We start from the raw sequence: 18,734 nt of genomic DNA on the forward strand, positions 1-18,734 counted from the left end.
CAAGCTAAAGTAGTATTTGTTTCACTTCTAAGTCTTCAGTTTATTTATTAGGTTGTTTTCCCTTCTAGACTTTCAGTTGAATCTTGAGCTTCCTTCTGGCAGTCTTCAAAGATCCTTGATAAAAGTATTGATTCATTGTGGGAAGAATCCAGTGTAGATAACCAGTGTTAATAGTAAGTTGTAGTTTCAAATATCTTCTAGTAAATCCATTAGATATTAGGCAGGCGGTAGGGGTAAACGTTACAATTTGGTGCCGTGACCAGGATATTAGGGAATTTGCTTCATCTCTTCATGTTAGATGTCAGGCAGCTAGTTTTCTGTTCTTTTATCTGAAATTTTACAAGTCAATTTGATTAAGATAGTACTTATTTACAAATAAACCACAATATTGAACACTCTTTTGCATAGTATGTAGGTAACTTACGTTTGTCTCGAAAAAACATTAAGGTTTTTTGTTTGCCTTTGCGATAAGTAAGTAACTATTTACTCAATATGGCGGTTTTCACATAAAGGCATTTCTTTTAATTTTATGGATAGAAGAAAGTTTCAAAAGTTTGTTTTTAGTTCGAAAAACTTTATGCAGCATTGCACCACAAACAACAAAAAGACAGAAGGTTATTTTTTTTAGCAGAGTAACTTTTATTGCGTCACAGACTAGTATAATATTTTGGCAGTCTGCATTATTTTACATTCACAAAATCACTGCAAGTTATAATTTCTCACTTTACTAATACTCTCAACATGTTTACGTTATAATAAGTCTCTCTGCGTTTTGTTCGTAATGATTTGTTACATACTAGGGGTAGGAAAGTGATTATATCCTTGATATAATCACAATTTGTTGCCGTGGAGTGATCGAACTTATAAACGAAAGAATTATTTATCATGAAATAGGAAGCGCAAGAGGCTAGGTTTTGTATTGGAACGGTACGTAATAGGAAAGAATTTGTGAAGATAGCTAGGTACTCTCTGATTTTTAATTGGAAAGAATTCTGACATTTTATAAGTGATGCTACTAAAAAAGTTCTTTACCGAAAAAATGAAAAATTACGATCCATTTCTGGGCAATAATTTTTTCTTAATATTTTTATACAAAAAGATAAATCTAAATATTTACTTGCTCAAGTAAACTAATACAAAAATAACAAATATTTCAATATAATAGCTGTTCCCGCGAGCTTCGCTTCGCCTTAATAAGTTTTCCCGTGGGAATTCCGCGATAAAAAGTAACATATGTGTTAATCCAGGGTGTTAGCTAACTTCATTCCAAATTTCATTAAAATCGGTTCAGCCGTTTTGACGTGAAGAAATAACAAACATACACACATACATACATACATACATACACATATACACTTACAAACTTTCGCATTTATAATATGAAGTAGGATCACGACTCACGACCCATGTATCGAATTAATTTTAATTGCTTTATTTTATTCTTTAGCATGGCATCACTTCCTACTAAATTCAGGGATAATAAACCTTTTTAATCAATTTCAAAAAAAGATTGTCTATTCGGTAAGTACATATAATATGTTCGGTATGTATGTAAGATTATTGGAACTGCACCATATTGACATATGACAATATACGAGTATTAGGGCTAATAAACAAATATTCAAAATTTTATAAATGTTTATGTACCTATGTACGTTTATATGCTTGTTGGTATGTATGTTTGTCCACGCATAACTCCGAAACGATTGATCCGATTGTCACTATTCTTTTTGAGGGTTCCGTACCTCAAAAGGAAAAAAAGGAACCCTTATAAGATCACACTTTGTTGTCACCACCTTTTTTCTCGGAAACGGGTAAAGATATCAAGCTGATATTTCGTATAGATGTACATAATTATGATGAAATTAAAAGGAAAACTACCTCAGGTAATTAAGTATACTTGTACGGAACACTCAATGCGCGAGTCCAACTGGCTCAGTCGGGTAAGCGCCCGCTTCTCAAGCAAGAGATGCGGGTTCGAATCTCGGCGCTGACATGTAGGTAACAATGAGTTCTTTGAATTTAAGTACAATGTATACCATCGCTCTTACGGAGAAGGAAAACATCTGTGATGAAGATACTGATGATGATGATGATAATAGTGATGATTAGGTAGAGATTTTAATAAACAAATCCATCATCATCCATCCATCGTCATACCTATAGCAGTTCACTGCTGGACGTATTCCCTCCCAAAGCACGCCACTGGATTGGACAGACTCTGCAGCTGGGTAGAAACAACTTCCAATCAGAGGTCAATAGAAGAATACAATTGGGCTGAGCAGCATTTGGCAAACTTCGTCAAGTCTTCTCGTCGCCCATACCACAAAGTCTCAAGACGAAAGTCTTTGATCAGTGTGTCCTACCGGTTATGACCTATGGGGCTAAAACGTGGACACTTACTGTGGGACTGGTTCACAAACTGAAGGTCACTCAGCGAGCTATGGAAAGAGCTATGCTTGGAGCTATGCTTGAAAGATCGCATCCGGAACGAAGTAATCTGACAGAGAACTAAAGTCACCGACATAGCTCACCGAGTTAGTAAGCTTAAGTGGCAATGGGCTGGTCACATCTGTCGAAGAACCGATGACCGATGGGGTAAACGTGTTCTGCTGTCGATGAGTCGCTGACACAATTTCACCTGTATCGCTAATTTGGTACCACCACCGCACATTTTAGACTCACAGTTTGCTGTGACGACACGCAAGCCAGTCAGTGCACACAATACAATTTTATAGAGCGACATCTCTTTTTTTTACCTCTATTCAAATACGAACGCAACATCGCCCTGACATCGGCGCGACTACCGTTTCAAAAATAATTACTAGTTGTTTTTAGATATATTTTCTACGACAGCGATAATTATATAAGATAATTGAGATTATCTTTAATTGTATTTTTCACTGTTTGTAATATATTTAGGTAGGTACGGTAATTATTTCTCACCGTAGGTAAATCCCCTTTTAATTTGGAGCGCCGCACTTAATAAAATGGATACAGGGACTAAAAAATATATATTATAGTCTCAGATGTCCAGACTCGTATTGAAAAAGTGGCCAGCCCAAAAAGGTTTGTGATCTCTGATTTGTCTAAAATTGATAACTGTCAGAATTCCGTAAGATTACTAATAACAGTGTAGGTAGTTAATAAAGTTAGGATGAGGAAAATGAAAATAATTCATTTATTAAATTTTACTTAATAAGGAGGGGTTGTAGTAATGTTATGTATTTCATTACAGAATTATAAAAGATTAGGGGTTGTATAAGACTAAGCTCCTTGTGGAGTGAGAGGAAACAATAATAATCATCATCAGGGGTTGGATATAATGGATTCTTATTCAGGACATTATTTATGAAATTTAATAAGTTACTTACCTTTAAAGAGATTAACATAAAACATAATTGTATAAAGGCTGATTTATCTATAGGTACGTCATATTAGTGTTGCTCTGAATCACTATGAACGGTCTCTCTGATTATGTAGCTGATTAGGGAATTTTAAGTGAATAGGGGTTGTAGGTAAAATAATGATATGGTTTTATTTTAGGTAAAAGCAGTAAAACATTTATTAAAATCAAAAATTATATTTTAAAAAAAAAAAACAAATGTAACGAAAACGCGGCGCATTTTAGTCCTTATGAACAACCTGAAATGATTAGAATAGATAAAGAAATTCTGGCCCAGGTAGATGAGGGGTGGAGATTTTGGTCTGGAGGTGCGGTCGGCTGCATCGGTGGATCGAGGAGTTTGCGTGGCGGAGCTTGTATGGTTGGTTCCGGGCTGGACTGGCCTGGTTGCGGGGGAATCGGTACTTATAGCAACTAGTCTATAATTATTAATTATCCTTTTGGCTGGGTTGGTTCAGTTTGGTATTGGTTGTATGAGTTTTGTTGTGCGGGTTCTTTGGTTTGTTGATGTGGTTAATTGTGCTTCTGGATCGGATCTTTGCTTGTCATCGACTAGGTGCTTAAAAACTAGGCTCTTAAATTATTATACTTGAATGTCTGAAAGAGTAGATATATTATACAACATTGATCATAGGAGTTGGGATAGAACTGTAACACTATCTATGCTATCATTCTAACTTAGAGTAACCGGAAAAGCCCCCTGGAATTTCATAATTAGACATTTCTAATTATGAAATTCCAGAGAGCCAATTAGTAGCAGAATATGTTATCAGACATTTCTCTAAACAAATACAATGAGTTACAGTTAATAAAGAAAAGAAAATATAACATTAATCTCATTTGAAAGAAAAAATAATAAAAAAATATTTTGTGATGAAAGGGTAGCGGTCAGACATAACAATAAATTTAGAAAACAATTAATGTAGATCAAGTAAACTGTTGTTGATAAAGTGTTAGACCATATAAAGTAGGCTAGGACCTCATTTAGTGTCAATATATTCTCTGTAAGTTAAGAGTTATGTGGGTAGTTTAGTTGTTCCTATTTTGAGTGTCGTTGCAATCCGCTTCTTTACCTGAGTCAGGATGTTTACTTCATAGTATATAGTCTCAGAGTTTGGTTGTCAAATATAGAACATCATCATCATCAGCATTCACCAAGTATGTCATATCCTGAAAAGAAGAATAGAATTTAATTAGAAAAGCTAAGTATTGTGATGATTTACATAATTATAAAAATTCAGGAAATGACTATTTAGTTCAATATAACTTAAGTAGACTAATAGGATAATACATTTAGGGAATGGCTTTATGAATGGTAATCAATATTGGATCTACAGGGGTATGATTTTCATAGCAATCTAACAAAATCTAAGTACAGGGTAGTATAATTAAAATTGGATTACAACATATGTAGAAAAGAAATAGGTACTTACTTATTGTAGAATAGTAACTTTGGTATATAATTAGTGAGGGATTGTGAATGTTTTGTCACAGTGGATGGTTTGATCAGTGGTTTATCATGGGTTTTAGTTCAACAAAGAGTGTAGTTGGGTTTGCATTGTTATGTTTGGTCCTGAAATAAAACAAATAATGATATAGGTATAATTCAAATAAAATTATGTAAATATAGGAGTTGGAGACCAAATGATTAGGATAGGTACTTATTTAAAAGGTGAGGGGTTGACAATAAGTTAAAATATAAGTTGGTTAGTCTTGTCAGTATCAATTAAAAACTGTATGGGAGATATTTAATTGAGTTAGATTTTTATAACAATAGGTCTATTATAAACACAAGATCCGTAAAACAGAGCTATTGTATGTATAAATAACTAACAATTCAGAGGTTGTTTATTTTGAATCATGATAATTTGGGCATGAGGACTTAGTTTAGTAGCATGCATACAGGGTATTTGAAAGAATAATGACACTTACCTGTAAGATTCACTCATTATTTTAGAGTTTCGTAAGTTTAATCGGGTAAACTTTAGATTTCTTCGTGCGATCGATGTTGTTGAACACAACGACGCATGCTTTTGTTTTGATTAGTGCGGAAAAAAAAACAGCCAAACAGGTTAAGGTTATGTCAGGTTGACATTGACAGTTTAGTTTTAATAAATTTGACAGTTAGACAGGTAAGGCACATTTACATAAACAGCCTAGAATAAGGATAATGGAGACCGTGTTTTTCAAATAGGGGTTGTGAAGGAGAGTTGTAATATCTCAGAAATATTTTAGTTACCTAGTAACATATTTTCGACTTAGGTAGTTACTGAGGGTAGAAAATGCTTGAAGTAGAAGTAGTAGTTAGACATATTTGATAAAATAAATAGTGTATTAGTGTAATAGGTTGTAGAAAAAAAAACTAGATGGCGGTATTTTAATGTTTTGGTATCGATGGAATATTGGGGTGGATTTGTCTGTTACATGAGAGTAGGAACTTTCAATTTTGGTAAAATTGATCTGATATAATTTTCTTTTACAGAGAAAACAAAAGGGTAGGGTATTTACATAGCCATTTCCCGGGGATTATGTCGTGATTATAATGTTTCAAAAAATTGAAAGGGCAAAGAATGTGGAAGGAAGAAAACTACTTTAAACGTCATTTTAAAGTCTGAATGATAAGAATGTTAAAGGTACCTGGCCAGGTCTTACATAGTTGATTAAAGGATGATGAAGAATGAAGTTTTACTTATTTAATATTGAGTGCGATTTATAATCATGACAAATACAACTGGGAAATGAAGGGTTTATTGATACTTCGTTCAGACACACACACACACACATTTGACACACGCGGATGATACTTGCTTACTATATGCTTCAAAAAATTTGCAAACTGTCATAGACAAGATACAATCAGACTTTGAAAACATTACTAAATGGGCCCATGACAATGGCATAATAATAAACCTGAGCAAGACCAAATGTGTGCATATATATTCTCCATATAACAAAATAGCCAGAAATATTGATAAGTCGGATATAAACATTCTAGGTCATACTTATGAATGCTTGCATAACGGTAAACTCACCTGTAAATGCAATAAAATTGATTTTGTAGACAAGTATAAGTACCTAGGTGTATATATCGATAGCCACATGAGCTGGAAATCACATGTTAACGATGTTTGTAACAGGCTCCGAACAATATTGGGTAAATTTTATCACTTAAGTAAAATATTAAATAGAAGCACCTTATATAGTGTTTATTACGCTCTTGCTGACTCATTGCTGAACTATGGATTAAGTACATACGGCCGAACATTTAAAACCTATCTCGATCAAATTAAAGAACTACAAATTAGACTGTTAAAATACTTAGTAGACAAAAGAACTAAAAATAATTGTAATAATGAATATGAAAAACTCTTTCTTCTTTGTAAAATATTACCAGTACATAGCAAAGTAAATTACTGTATAGCTATTGAACAATATTATTGTAATGATTATAAAACACTTGTTGTACAAAATTATTTTTCCCGACAAAAAGGTAAACTTTATCAACCAAAACATAAGAACTACTATGGTCAAAGAATTCGAAAATACTTAGTGCCTAAAATATTTAACAGTATACCATTGTTAAAAGAAACCAAAAAGTTAAGTAAATTTGTCATAAAGCAAAAATTAAAAACTATTATGTTGGATTTGTTTAAGAAAGAACTGAATGATGTAGGTATATTATGAATTCGAACTGTTTAGATATAATGTAGTCATTAATATGTTGCATAGCTTAACTAAATTATATACTTAAGTAACTATATATTAGATGTAGTGTCGCGAATTTATCACCATAAAGTCGAGTCACTAACATGGGTAGATATAGCAGGTAATGTAGATATTTAATGTTTATGTTTAAGAGAGCTCTCTCCGCCAACAAACTATGTGTCTATAGTTTGGCGGATTTATATTGTGTAATGTAATATGTATGTATTTGAAAATAAATAAATAATAATAAAAAAAAAAAAAAATTTATAAGGGAAACTTTGGTATATTGTTTCTGTAAAACTTGATTGAGTAGTTACCTATTATATAGGTACTTATTTAGCTAAAAAAGAAATTTATTCCAAAAGTTACCTTTATTTCACAAATATTTTCCAAATGATCAACTAATGTAGATACAAGAATTATTGCTACTTATGTAATAAGTATTTTAATAAAAATTTCAAAATAATAATACTGAGTAAAATCTTAAAAGAAAAAAAAGATTTTTATAAATAAATAGTTGACTTTTTTTTTTTAACTACTAACTTAATAATATGTGGGGATATCTCACACACGACCATCCGACCCTAAATTAGGCAGAGCCTGTAATATGGGTATAATATCGGACCGTCAGTTAGTAGTGTGCAAATTGGTTCAAGTAATTTACACACCATACACTCTTAGTCTTGCTTTTGTAGTAAATTGGCGAAGAAAGGCGGTTCTACACGGGCACAAACGTGTACAAGTGCTTTAGTCGATTTATTATTTAAGTTAGCTATGCACGCATTAACACATAAGACGTCTATACAGGCTATAGATGTTTATACAAAGTACCTTTTACAGACTCCACACGACACACTACACTTTACACAAAAAAAAAAAAATACAATTACTTTGAAACAATTTGCTTAGAAAAATACCTACATACCAAAAGTTGATCATGACGGAAAACAAATACACTTTACACTAAAAACACATTCTGATCGAAGTGTAAATAAACTAGATGTATTTTCTTTTGAATTTAGGTAGGTAGGTTTTAACTGCGGGTAAATGATAGAAAATAAAATTAATAATTAGATACATTATATTTTATTGATTTAATCAGTGGGGAGGAAGAAGGCCTTGATGTTTATTAGTGTGGCGTGAATCAGAGAAAGAGGATGAGAGTTGTGGTGAATTGAATATCTAGGAATCTAAGTATTGGAAAAATAATACGTAGTTACAAACATATTATATGTAGTTAAGTGAAAGTGGCTTTAGTAAAATATCATGGCTGTTCTCCTGCACTGAAGGAAAGATTCCGATTTCACCTTAATGACACAACACTATACAAAAGAGAATATTTATGAAGATTTTGGTGTTAGGATAGGACAGCATAGTCAAATTATACTGTTGTATGTACAGTATCTTCATAATATTCTATACTCAACATGTACTTACTTAAAGAAAAAAAATATTTTTACACAAAGTTTGTCATTTTGCTGGATTGGAGAGGGATTGAAAAGTTGTGAATCAGTTGTAAACATGAATGCAATAATGGTTCACAATAATAATTCTCTTTCTAGTTTTGGTAAAATGATACTTGATATTTCTACACTCTACATCAAGCTCGGAGATTGGTGGACATTGTTCCTGGGGATTGTTAGAATGAGACTTGAACTTTATTAATTTCTATTGATGATGCATCGTCGAAAACATAGGGCGTGGGAGAGTTCGTGCTCTAAGAGGGCGTGCTAAAGATGCCATAAAATTCTTAAAAATAAATTTAAGGTTCTGTGGTTTCTCATTTAGTATTGGATCCTTCTGATCGACAGGGTATCCCCTTGTTCCCGGTTTATTGGAGCATGAATAATCTACTAAGTATTCGATCAATAGTTATGTAAATAATAAATAATAATAGGGATGGTCGTTGATTTTTGATAATTTCTGGGGATCTTGTTGGCTAATCATCTGAGTCATTTTACACTCACACACACAGACATATTGAGGTGATGATCGGAATTTCCTTTTACAAATTTTTCATCGTTTAAATTCTATGAATTTGATATTTGCGAAAATAAAGGGTGGTGTATATTTTTTCCATATCTCAATTATATAATATACTTGCGATACTACAAAAATATAAGGGGTTGAATGTAATGTTCCATCGATGCCGAAACATTAACTATTTCGCAAATAATGAATTTAAACTACGACTGGATGTTCCGAGGGATTTGTTGCGCTTTGGAAGGGTTTTCCCGTGGGATTTTTGGAAAAGTTGTCTATTAAATCATTCAGGGTGTCGGCTAACTTCGTGCCAAGCTTCGTTGTACCGATTTCGGATCACAGAATAATCAAGATAATTATTCTGAGTGTAGGTGAGCCTTAATATTGATATCGGCGAGTTGAGGGTAGAGGATAATATCCACGTAAGCGAGCAGCGCGTGGGCACTTTTCACTTTTTTGTGAGCAGCCGTGGTGAGCAGACGGTCAGATGGAGGGAGTGATCGGTGCCGTGGGAGCTTGAGGACCAGGCGCGTGGAGCCGAGGCGGAACACCGTGTGCGAAGCTAAGTCACCTTTCTACTCGTATTTACTTTTTGTCTCTCGTATATGATTGAGAAGTTATACCTACACTTTATTTCTTGAAGGACGCTAACCCACGGCTGCAATTTCCATCACACTGGTATAGGGATTAGATAGGTACACTAAAGGTCTTCTACCTCGCTCATTCAGTATTTAGCTAGCTAGAGAAAAACCTACACATTACACATTCCCTTATTTTAGCTTTGGTTCAACTTATTTTAGTTTAGAATAGGGACTTCTGGATAGATACAAATAGGCAGAAGCGGGCTGGTGATGATGATGATGATGATTATCAAATAACTAAAACCTGACAATAGATCTCACTTCAAAAATAATAAATTCTTATCAAATAAAAAATATACACCTACCTTCAAATTTGTTCTATGGTTCTTTGTTCAAATTATTGATTTTTCATTAGGTAAATAAATACTTCTATAGAATCTATGCTATAGTAATTATTCAAAGAATAAAGTAGATACATACTTAAATAAACTTTTCAAAGATGATTTATTGTAGTATCTATATGGCAGAGAAGATTATTTGACTTTGAGTTTAAAAACAAGTAACAGCGCCGGGAAAGAATTGATTGACGGAGAAATTTACTCTAATAAGTGTCAATATACCACAAATAAGGGTTCTAGATACTTATTTAAATCATTTCTGGTCCTATATTGCTCAATAATTACAAATAACTTGAAGGTAGATCAGATTCCTGTCCAATTTCCATATTTTGAGAAAGTTATGTAAATTCTAACCAACAGAAGTATTTGTTTCCTTGTTAAAGCAATAAATTCTTATGTAAAAAAGGATAGCAAGGATATAGTAGGAATAAAGTTAGCTAGGATATATTTATTACAACTATTTATAATATATTTGAATAAGATTATATAATATTCACTATTTCATAACAATTATCCTATATTCCAATAAGATCAAAGAATATTCACTATTTCATATTATATATTTAATCTTTTAAAATAATAAATCACTTCCCACTTGGCTACAAAATTAGAGTCATATTATTATATTTTCAAATACTTATCTATTATGAAATTCATGATTTAATAAAGTTACTATACTATAAATTATTGAACTATTCTAGTTTCAGTTAATTTATGATTATAAATAAAATTGTCCCCTTAGCTTTGATAACATGTAATCATGTTGATTTATTTACATGAACAAAAAAGACAAACCATGTAAATATATATAAGTTAGGAGCAAGGGAAGTGATTAATAAGTTGGTCGGAGGAATGTCCAAGTCAATGGTTGTGTTCCACGAGGGCTCCGATTGAATATTTGCTATTATTTATGTATTTTAGAGTCTTATATATTGATTCAATCGGGTGTAGTGATCAAGGCCTACAAAGCGTATGGAGGGGCTTGCCTTTTAAACCAACACAAAAAAAAAACTACATTATTTTTACCTTTATGTAAATTGAAATTCACTAATAGCACTTACCTGTAAATATGTAGTTATCATACAAATAAAAGTTGTAGTAAGTATATAGATCAATAATTTTAGGCAGGTAGGAAGGTTGTAATCAATTCACGTTCATAGTTTTATTAAATTCATTAGCTTTCGTTTATTGGGTTACACTACACAACGTAGGGGTTCCCTGGATGTTTCATGGCCAAGCTAAAGTAGTATTTGTTTCACTTCTAAGTCTTCAGTTTATTTATTAGGTTGTTTTCCCTTCTAGACTTTCAGTTGAATCTTGAGCTTCCTTCTGGCAGTCTTCAAAGATTCTTGATAAAAGTATTGATTCATTGTGGGAAGAATCCAGTGTAGATAACCAGTGTTAATAGTAAGTTGTAGTTTCAAATATCTTCTAGTAAATCCATTAGATATTAGGCAGGCGGTAGGGGTAAACGTTACAACAGACAAAGTGAATTGTTTGAGTGTTTATCAAGATTCCTTCGGATTCATCATCGACATCTTCGATGGGGCCCCCACGACGAGTCCTGGACCTTCGACTCAGCTACGTGAGCAAAACCTATCATATTTATCTATTGTTATTACCTATAGTTATGTATATTATAATAAGCTTTACTACTTCTAAAACAAAATTTACTCTACGGAAGATCTTTATTCAAATGAAGACTTTTAATAATTGGGGTCTATTTTAAACAAGACATCCGAATTAGATACGCCACTTCGGTTTATTAAGCGTTACGAAATTCATTGCCCAATCACACCCGGTGGTCTATTCTACGTTTCTAAAAGTGAGACTTATTGATAAATAAAGTGTAAATTCAAGTGACTGTGATAATAAAGTTTGTCAATAATTAAAAGTACCTACCTAAAAAATAAAAAAGAAGATTTTGTATCTGGCACTTGTAAATGTAACTTGTTTGTGTTTGTGGGTGAAAAGGCAAAAGATGTAGGTAGGTAACACTAAAGCTTCGTTTTTATAACTTTTTCAGACTGATCTTGTAATATGCTTTTATTAAAAGAGAACGAAGTATTCAATAGTATTCATTGACTGTTTATTAAAAATAACTAGGTATAAGGTACAAATGTATATGTGTTGTTTAGTAAAGTTATGATATATGAACCATTTCCGGTAAATCCTAACCGTCGATTTTAGCTTTTGTTCTGGAAAATCTTCGCATGAATCTAAAAATAGTTCTTCATATCATTACATCTATTCATTTAGGAGCTAATGGTTTGACACTAACAAAAAACAACAACATTCATTATAAGCACACGCTAATGACTTTAACAAACATTGATTAATATCGACACGCGTCAGCAATAAAAATACATTTAACCCTACCCTCCTTTGTATTAAAGAATTTGAATTAATCAAATCAGGCCCGAGATCCTTATCTACAGAGTGTATCTTAAAAATTAGAGCAAGCAGGACGGTGCGTAGTCAATTGTTTTCTTTCGCCCACTCATGCGCATGCCTCTAGTTCTCGTTTTTTATTGGTCCGCCTGGTTGTAGATAAGTATAACGGATTGTAATCATCTCATTGTGTGACCTAAGACGTTTCTGTTTGATCTACAGGCTGATCTGATTTTGGAGAGATTTTTATGAAGTTTGTCACATTGCCATATTATTTCCAAATACGACGCGACCGTTTTCGTTACTCTGTATACTTACTTGTAACAAAACGTCAACAGACATTTATAACGCTTTTTAGGGTTCCGTAGCCAAAATGGCAAAAACGGAACCCTTATAGTTTCGTCATGTCCGTCTGTCCGTCTGTCACAGCCGATTTACTCGGAAACTATAAGTACTACAGTAATGAAATTTGATGGGAATATGTGTTGTATGAACCGCTACAAAAATATGACACTAAATAGTAAAAAAAAGAATTGGGGGTGGGGCCCCCCATACATGTAACTGAGGGATGAAATTTTTTTTTTCGATGTATATACCCGTGTGGGGTATCAATGGAAAGGTCTTTTAAAATGATATAAAGTTTTCTAAAAAAACATTTTTCTTAAAGTGAACGGTTTTTGAGATATCAGCTCTCAAAGTCGTAAAAAGTATGTCCCCCCCCCTCTATTTTTATAACTACGGGGTATAAAATTCTAAAAAAAATAGAGGTGATGCATGCTAATTAACTCTTTCAACGATTTTTGGTTTGATCAAAGTATCTCTTATAGTTTTTGAGATAGGTTGATTTAACTATTTGCTGCTACGGAACCCTTTGTGCGCGAGCCCGACTCGCACTTGGCCGGTTTTTATTTCTTAATAAATATCAGTATTACTACTAAAGTTATTTCGTAGTAGAACAGTAGTTGGAAAGATACATAAAAGTTATTTGATAGCGCTAAATATTTTGATTTACGTGTGTCTTCCTTTTTTGCTAAAACCACGTTAGCCTTAGATCTAACTAAAAATCTACCAAAAGAGTTATTAAGTACATTGAAACAAACTATGAGTTTATGAAATCAACGAAAAAGTACCGTAAAAAGCACCCTGTATACGATCCGATATGATAAAACAACATGTGTTTCTTCACCTAACGAACCTTCTGCGGCATAATGAGTACAACAATGTAAAGTGGACTCGTATTTATATAATGTCATCTACGGAATACCCACTCTTTTCTTCACCCTTCCAGTAACAAAATCTCAACCTTACCCCTCTACAAATAGAAGCTACAGCGCCTGCCAAGGGGTGTATTACTAAAGCTGGTAGATATCTAAGTAGGTGTACGAGTGTCACTCGAAGAATACTCATAGACGAATGTCATTAATCGAACTGTTGGAATGTCTATTGTATGCGTCTTATATTATTGTGTATTTTTTAACAGATGTTGGGATGTTCTGATTGTATCGGTGTGACTGGGATTATGACAGGTCGCGAGGAATAGTGGCCGGGAGAGAAAGTGTGACATTGTTTGTAATTTACTATTTAACAATAGGTACAGCCTATAACATTTATATAATAATATGTTTAAGATAAAAAAAAATTGTTGAAATTTAATTACTTTTAGATAACATTTTTAATGGTAATAAATAAAATAAATAAATATGTGGGACATCTCACACACGGCCATCCGACCCCAAGCTAGGCAGAACCTGTGTTATGGGTGTCGGACAGCTGATATATCTACACAAATACATAGATAGATAGATACTAAATATAAATATCAACACCCAAGACCAGAGTACAAATATCTGTGTTTAAACAAATATCTGCCCCAGCCGGGAATCGAACCCGGGACCTTCGGCTCAGTAGTCAGGGTCACTAACCACTACGCCATTCGGTCGTCAAATCGGTAAAAATGTATTAAAAATGTACTAAGAATGTATTAATAATGTTATCTAAAGGTCATTAAATTTCAACAATAGGTACCTACTTTTTAAGCAAATGTCATAAAAAAGTAAAGACTAAAAAAGCAAATAAATATTTTGTGTGATCGAAGATATAGATCCCGAAATTAGTGAATGAATTAAAGTTATAATTTTCGGTGGAGAATGTCAAAGAGTAAGAAGACGGAATATGAATACAATGGGTCCCGATCCCCGATACCGACGCCCTGTGGTGCGCCTGCGCATAGCGCACGGGAGATAAAACTTATATTAAAGTCTTATGTAAATTAAATGTGTAGATTCAGAGTCGCGGGATAATAAATAATGGGGATAAAAAGGAGACTAAGAGTCTGGTAGGCGCTGTTTGTAGTGTGTATGTTGGGGCCCGATTTCGGGGACTATAGATATTTTTGATCTTGATTCGTCATATCTTTTATATGTACTGGTCATCATCCTCAGCCGCCATACTGTACATTGCACTGTTACCTACAACAGCACACATACATAAGAGCTTAGTAAGTAGATAAATAATGCAGAAAAAAAAATTGCTTCATTGCTAAATACCTATAATAATATAATAATAATATGTGGTGACATCTCACACACGGCCATCCGACCCCAAGCTAGGCAGAGCCTGTGTTATGGGTATCGGACAGCTGATATATCTACACAAATACATAAATGGATATATATTAAATATAAATATCAACACCCAAGACCCAAGAACAAATATCTGTGTTTAAACAAATATCTGCCCCAGCCGGGAATCGAACCCGGGACCTTCGGCTCAGTACTCAGGGTCACTAACCACTACGCCATTCGGTCGTCAACTCGTCACCTATCATCAATGTTAGTGTCAAAACATATGAAAAGACATGTTTTATCACCTAGAGCTGATTTATCGATCTATACTATGGTTGCATGGGCGCCCTCTAACCTGCAACACCTTACAAAGGTAGTTTATTTCTACCAACACTACCTACAGTAATTTAAATAAGAAATTGGAGATAAACAACATTACAATAGTCGCACTTTGTCTAACAATTTAGAAAATTGCACATAGAAAAATTTAGTAATGCATCAGTAATTTTACTAAAATGTTGGTTCCGTAGCAACAAATTGTTTGATAGAGAAAGTAAAATTTAAAGATTCACACAAATACGAATATTAATTCATTAAATGGATTGAAATCGAAATGCACGAAAATCGATTCAGCTGTTTGAGTGCTACGCTCCATAGACAGATACATAGACACGTTAACCTTATAACAGCCCTCTTTTTTGTCGGGGTTAAAAAGCTAGTGATAAACATACTGCGCCCAGAAGTTAATTTATTAAAACTCCTACACAGTTTCTACTGTAGAACGCTAAAAACTAACCAACAAAAGTAGTTCTAGAAAGCAAACAGGCGTGTTGCGTCGAATTAAACAGTCTTAAACACAATTGAATTACTCGGATTTTCTCTGACGGGTTTCCGAGAACAAAAACGTTATTAAATACGTAATTATTCACATTTTACTTGGCGTGCAACGTTTAATTCTAAAGTTTTGGTCTGCGGGAAACGTTTCAAAAGGGTTTGTTCCGTCTTGGTTCTATTTTTTTTAAATTAAATTTTATAAAAAAATATCTTCTTGTCATAGATCAGACAAAATAATATATTGTTTTGCTGGTTTTTTTACCATCGTAACGTTCAAAGATCCAGCCGTCAATAAATTTTTGATATGTGTATTTTTTTTGCTTTACATTCAGGGCTATATTTTTATATATACTTATGTTGTGTAATACATACATAGTTACATAAAATATGCTCATGACTGTAATCCCCGCAGGTGTAGTCAGCGTATGATATCTAAACTATACGACGTAATTGGTTAGTTAAACCTAAACTACACTCACGGTCAATAAACAAGTTCCACTTACACTAAGGGTGGGTTGCACCATTTAACTTTAACTATTACAAACGTCAAATCCCTTGACGAGAGAGATCAATCTTCAAGAGATTTGACGTTTGTAATAGTTAAAGTTAAATGGTGCAACCCACTCTAAGTCACCAACAAACAAACAAGTAGGTATATACTAAGTATCGAATACATACAAAATTATATCATACAAATAGTAAACTAAATTTTTTCAAACATTTAATAAAAAATAAAAATTAGTTGGTAATATCGTGATGCTCTAGTAAATGTAGGTACTTCATTGTTGCAGAAGCTTAATGAAAAGCTAGCATTTTCCGTTTAGGAATAATTTGATGTTTTTCTCAGTGGAACCTTTTCATTGCCCGTGATAAAAGTTCTAATTTTTTTCTTAAATTCGTTGTAATTTTCATCTCTTTGATACCTTCTCGAAATTCCAGAAAACAATCAAAATGCCAGAATGTCCAGATGAAGAAAAACCCTTCGATTTAATTCTAGCTGAACTAATTGCTGGCGTGGGTCGAAATAATTCTGTTTACTGCTTTTTAAACGACCCCTCCCACCAACTCCTTTTTCATTACGGGTTTCGTAGTAATTAGATATGTTTCCTTTGATTTTGAGTGAAAAAAACACGATGATTTAATTGATTGCTTTGCTCTCTATCTATCTCTATGAGAACTAATGGTGAAATCGAAAAACCCGGGAATTGTTACACAGTAGGTTTATAATGTAGAATGATTGGATAGACGTAGGTAGGTACCTACTAAACACCTTTCCGTACTGACAGTGTTATGAACTTTATCTCTAATGTGCGAGTACCTATATTATTAAGTTTTTTTATTAATATGTAGACTTTCACTACTCAGGCATAGTAAACCTAGGTCTACTAAACTACTAATGGCCTATATAAGTTATTATATAAAAAATAAGATTTTTTCCAACTAACAAAACTAAGCGGTTTAAATGAATCACTTTAGTGTAATCCCCGGGCAACAAATTTCTTTACAAAAAGCTGATCTGCATACGAAATGTGAAGGAAAAAGAAACCACGACACTGCATGTCTCTGCTAGTTAAACATAGACGATAAGCATGTACGTAGGTTAGTTTTTACATTCAAATCAGTTTAAAAAAAAAAAGAAAAAAAAAACAATCAGTTTAATATAGGTACTATTGAAATAATAATAGGTGTAAAATTTCAACTTCTATAGTAAGCCGAAAGTCGTAGTAAAATCCCAGAATCCCTTTCAGCTTTCTATACTCACACTTTTGAAACCACCTGTGTATGTACAATCTAAGAACACAACATATTTTTTATCAATGAACATTTACAGTGCGTACGCGACCAATTAATTTTAAATCTTGATCTAACCCGAAGGTAAAACAGAAATCACCTAGTGCGTTTTTCTGGATTTGCTGAGTTAATTAAAAAGAAACGTGTCGATCGACAGCCCACTGTGTTATTATTACCCAGATATGAATCTGATTTAATCCTTGAAACGCCGGACATGTCCGAAACACCCACATGGCAAATTTCGGGGCATCCAGCCTAATCCAACGCGACTCATAATCATTATATTCGTTTGTTCTTCGACTGTTTTCGCTTGCGCCCCGAATGCGTAATAAGCCCGCCTTTCCAAGTATCGCCAGCGCTCTTATCGAGCGTGCCATCTGACTATTATATTACCGAAATACCACTTTAAATGCAGCGCACTGTAATCCTATAATTAACTTAAGTGTACCCTGTAAGACGTCGTTTTACCTGAACAATACTTGTACGGCTATGAATGCATTTTCGATGGCGAAAATTCGACTCGATAAGGAAATAATGAGTGACGCCCATACCATTACGGTGTGTTTTATATTAAATCAGTAATACTATTACTCGTAACAGATGTCACTTCTCATGCTTCGCAAGCTTTGCTTATGCTGAATTTACTCAGGCCTAGTTTCACCATAGGTAGTCTGTTAGATCATTAACACCCCTGTTACATTGTATGTGACATCTAAAATAAATTTTTATATTGTATTCTTGACACATGTGTCAAAAGTCACCAACTAATCCCTTGTTATACTTAATGTAACAATAGTGTTAATGATCAAACAGACTATGGTGAAACTAGGCCTTAGAGTTACAGTTATAGCATTAAAACTATGAGTGAAGGAACGCGGTACGTGCCTGTAGCACGGCCGCCGTGTGCGAATATTATTTGCATACCTATTCTGGACACCCAGTGCGATATTATCACCAGGAGCCGGATCAAGCCGTAATTAAACCGTCAATACACGAACTGGCCATACGCGATGTGCCGCAGCGCTTTTGCCAAAGCGTTCTGCGGCACCACTACTAATGAACGGCCAGCGATTCCATAAAA

The 18,734-nt window shown here is 33.6% G+C and overlaps 2 long non-coding RNA genes across 3 annotated transcripts; one reads left to right on the forward strand and one right to left on the reverse strand.

The window, feature by feature from the left end:
• The first annotated feature begins 622 nt into the window (after positions 1-622).
• On the forward strand, positions 623-3,588 carry LOC125491016. Of its 2 annotated transcripts, none has more exons than XR_007268048.1 (2): positions 623-962; positions 3,140-3,588. It is a non-coding gene; the product is annotated as an uncharacterized LOC125491016 (long non-coding RNA). The 2 variants fall into 2 exon arrangements; XR_007268047.1 differs by having other exon boundaries at positions 3,144-3,588.
• A 547-nt stretch (positions 3,589-4,135) lies between these two features.
• LOC125491029 lies at positions 4,136-5,538 on the reverse strand. Its single transcript, XR_007268059.1, has 3 exons — positions 5,339-5,538; positions 4,840-4,979; positions 4,136-4,576 (listed from the first exon to the last, which is right to left on the reverse strand). It is a non-coding gene; the product is annotated as an uncharacterized LOC125491029 (long non-coding RNA).
• Between the last annotated feature and the right edge of the window lie 13,196 nt (positions 5,539-18,734).

This window comes from Plutella xylostella, chromosome 29 (genome assembly GCF_932276165.1).
Source record: "Plutella xylostella chromosome 29, ilPluXylo3.1, whole genome shotgun sequence".
Classification (NCBI taxonomy): Eukaryota; Metazoa; Arthropoda; class Insecta; order Lepidoptera; family Plutellidae; genus Plutella; species Plutella xylostella.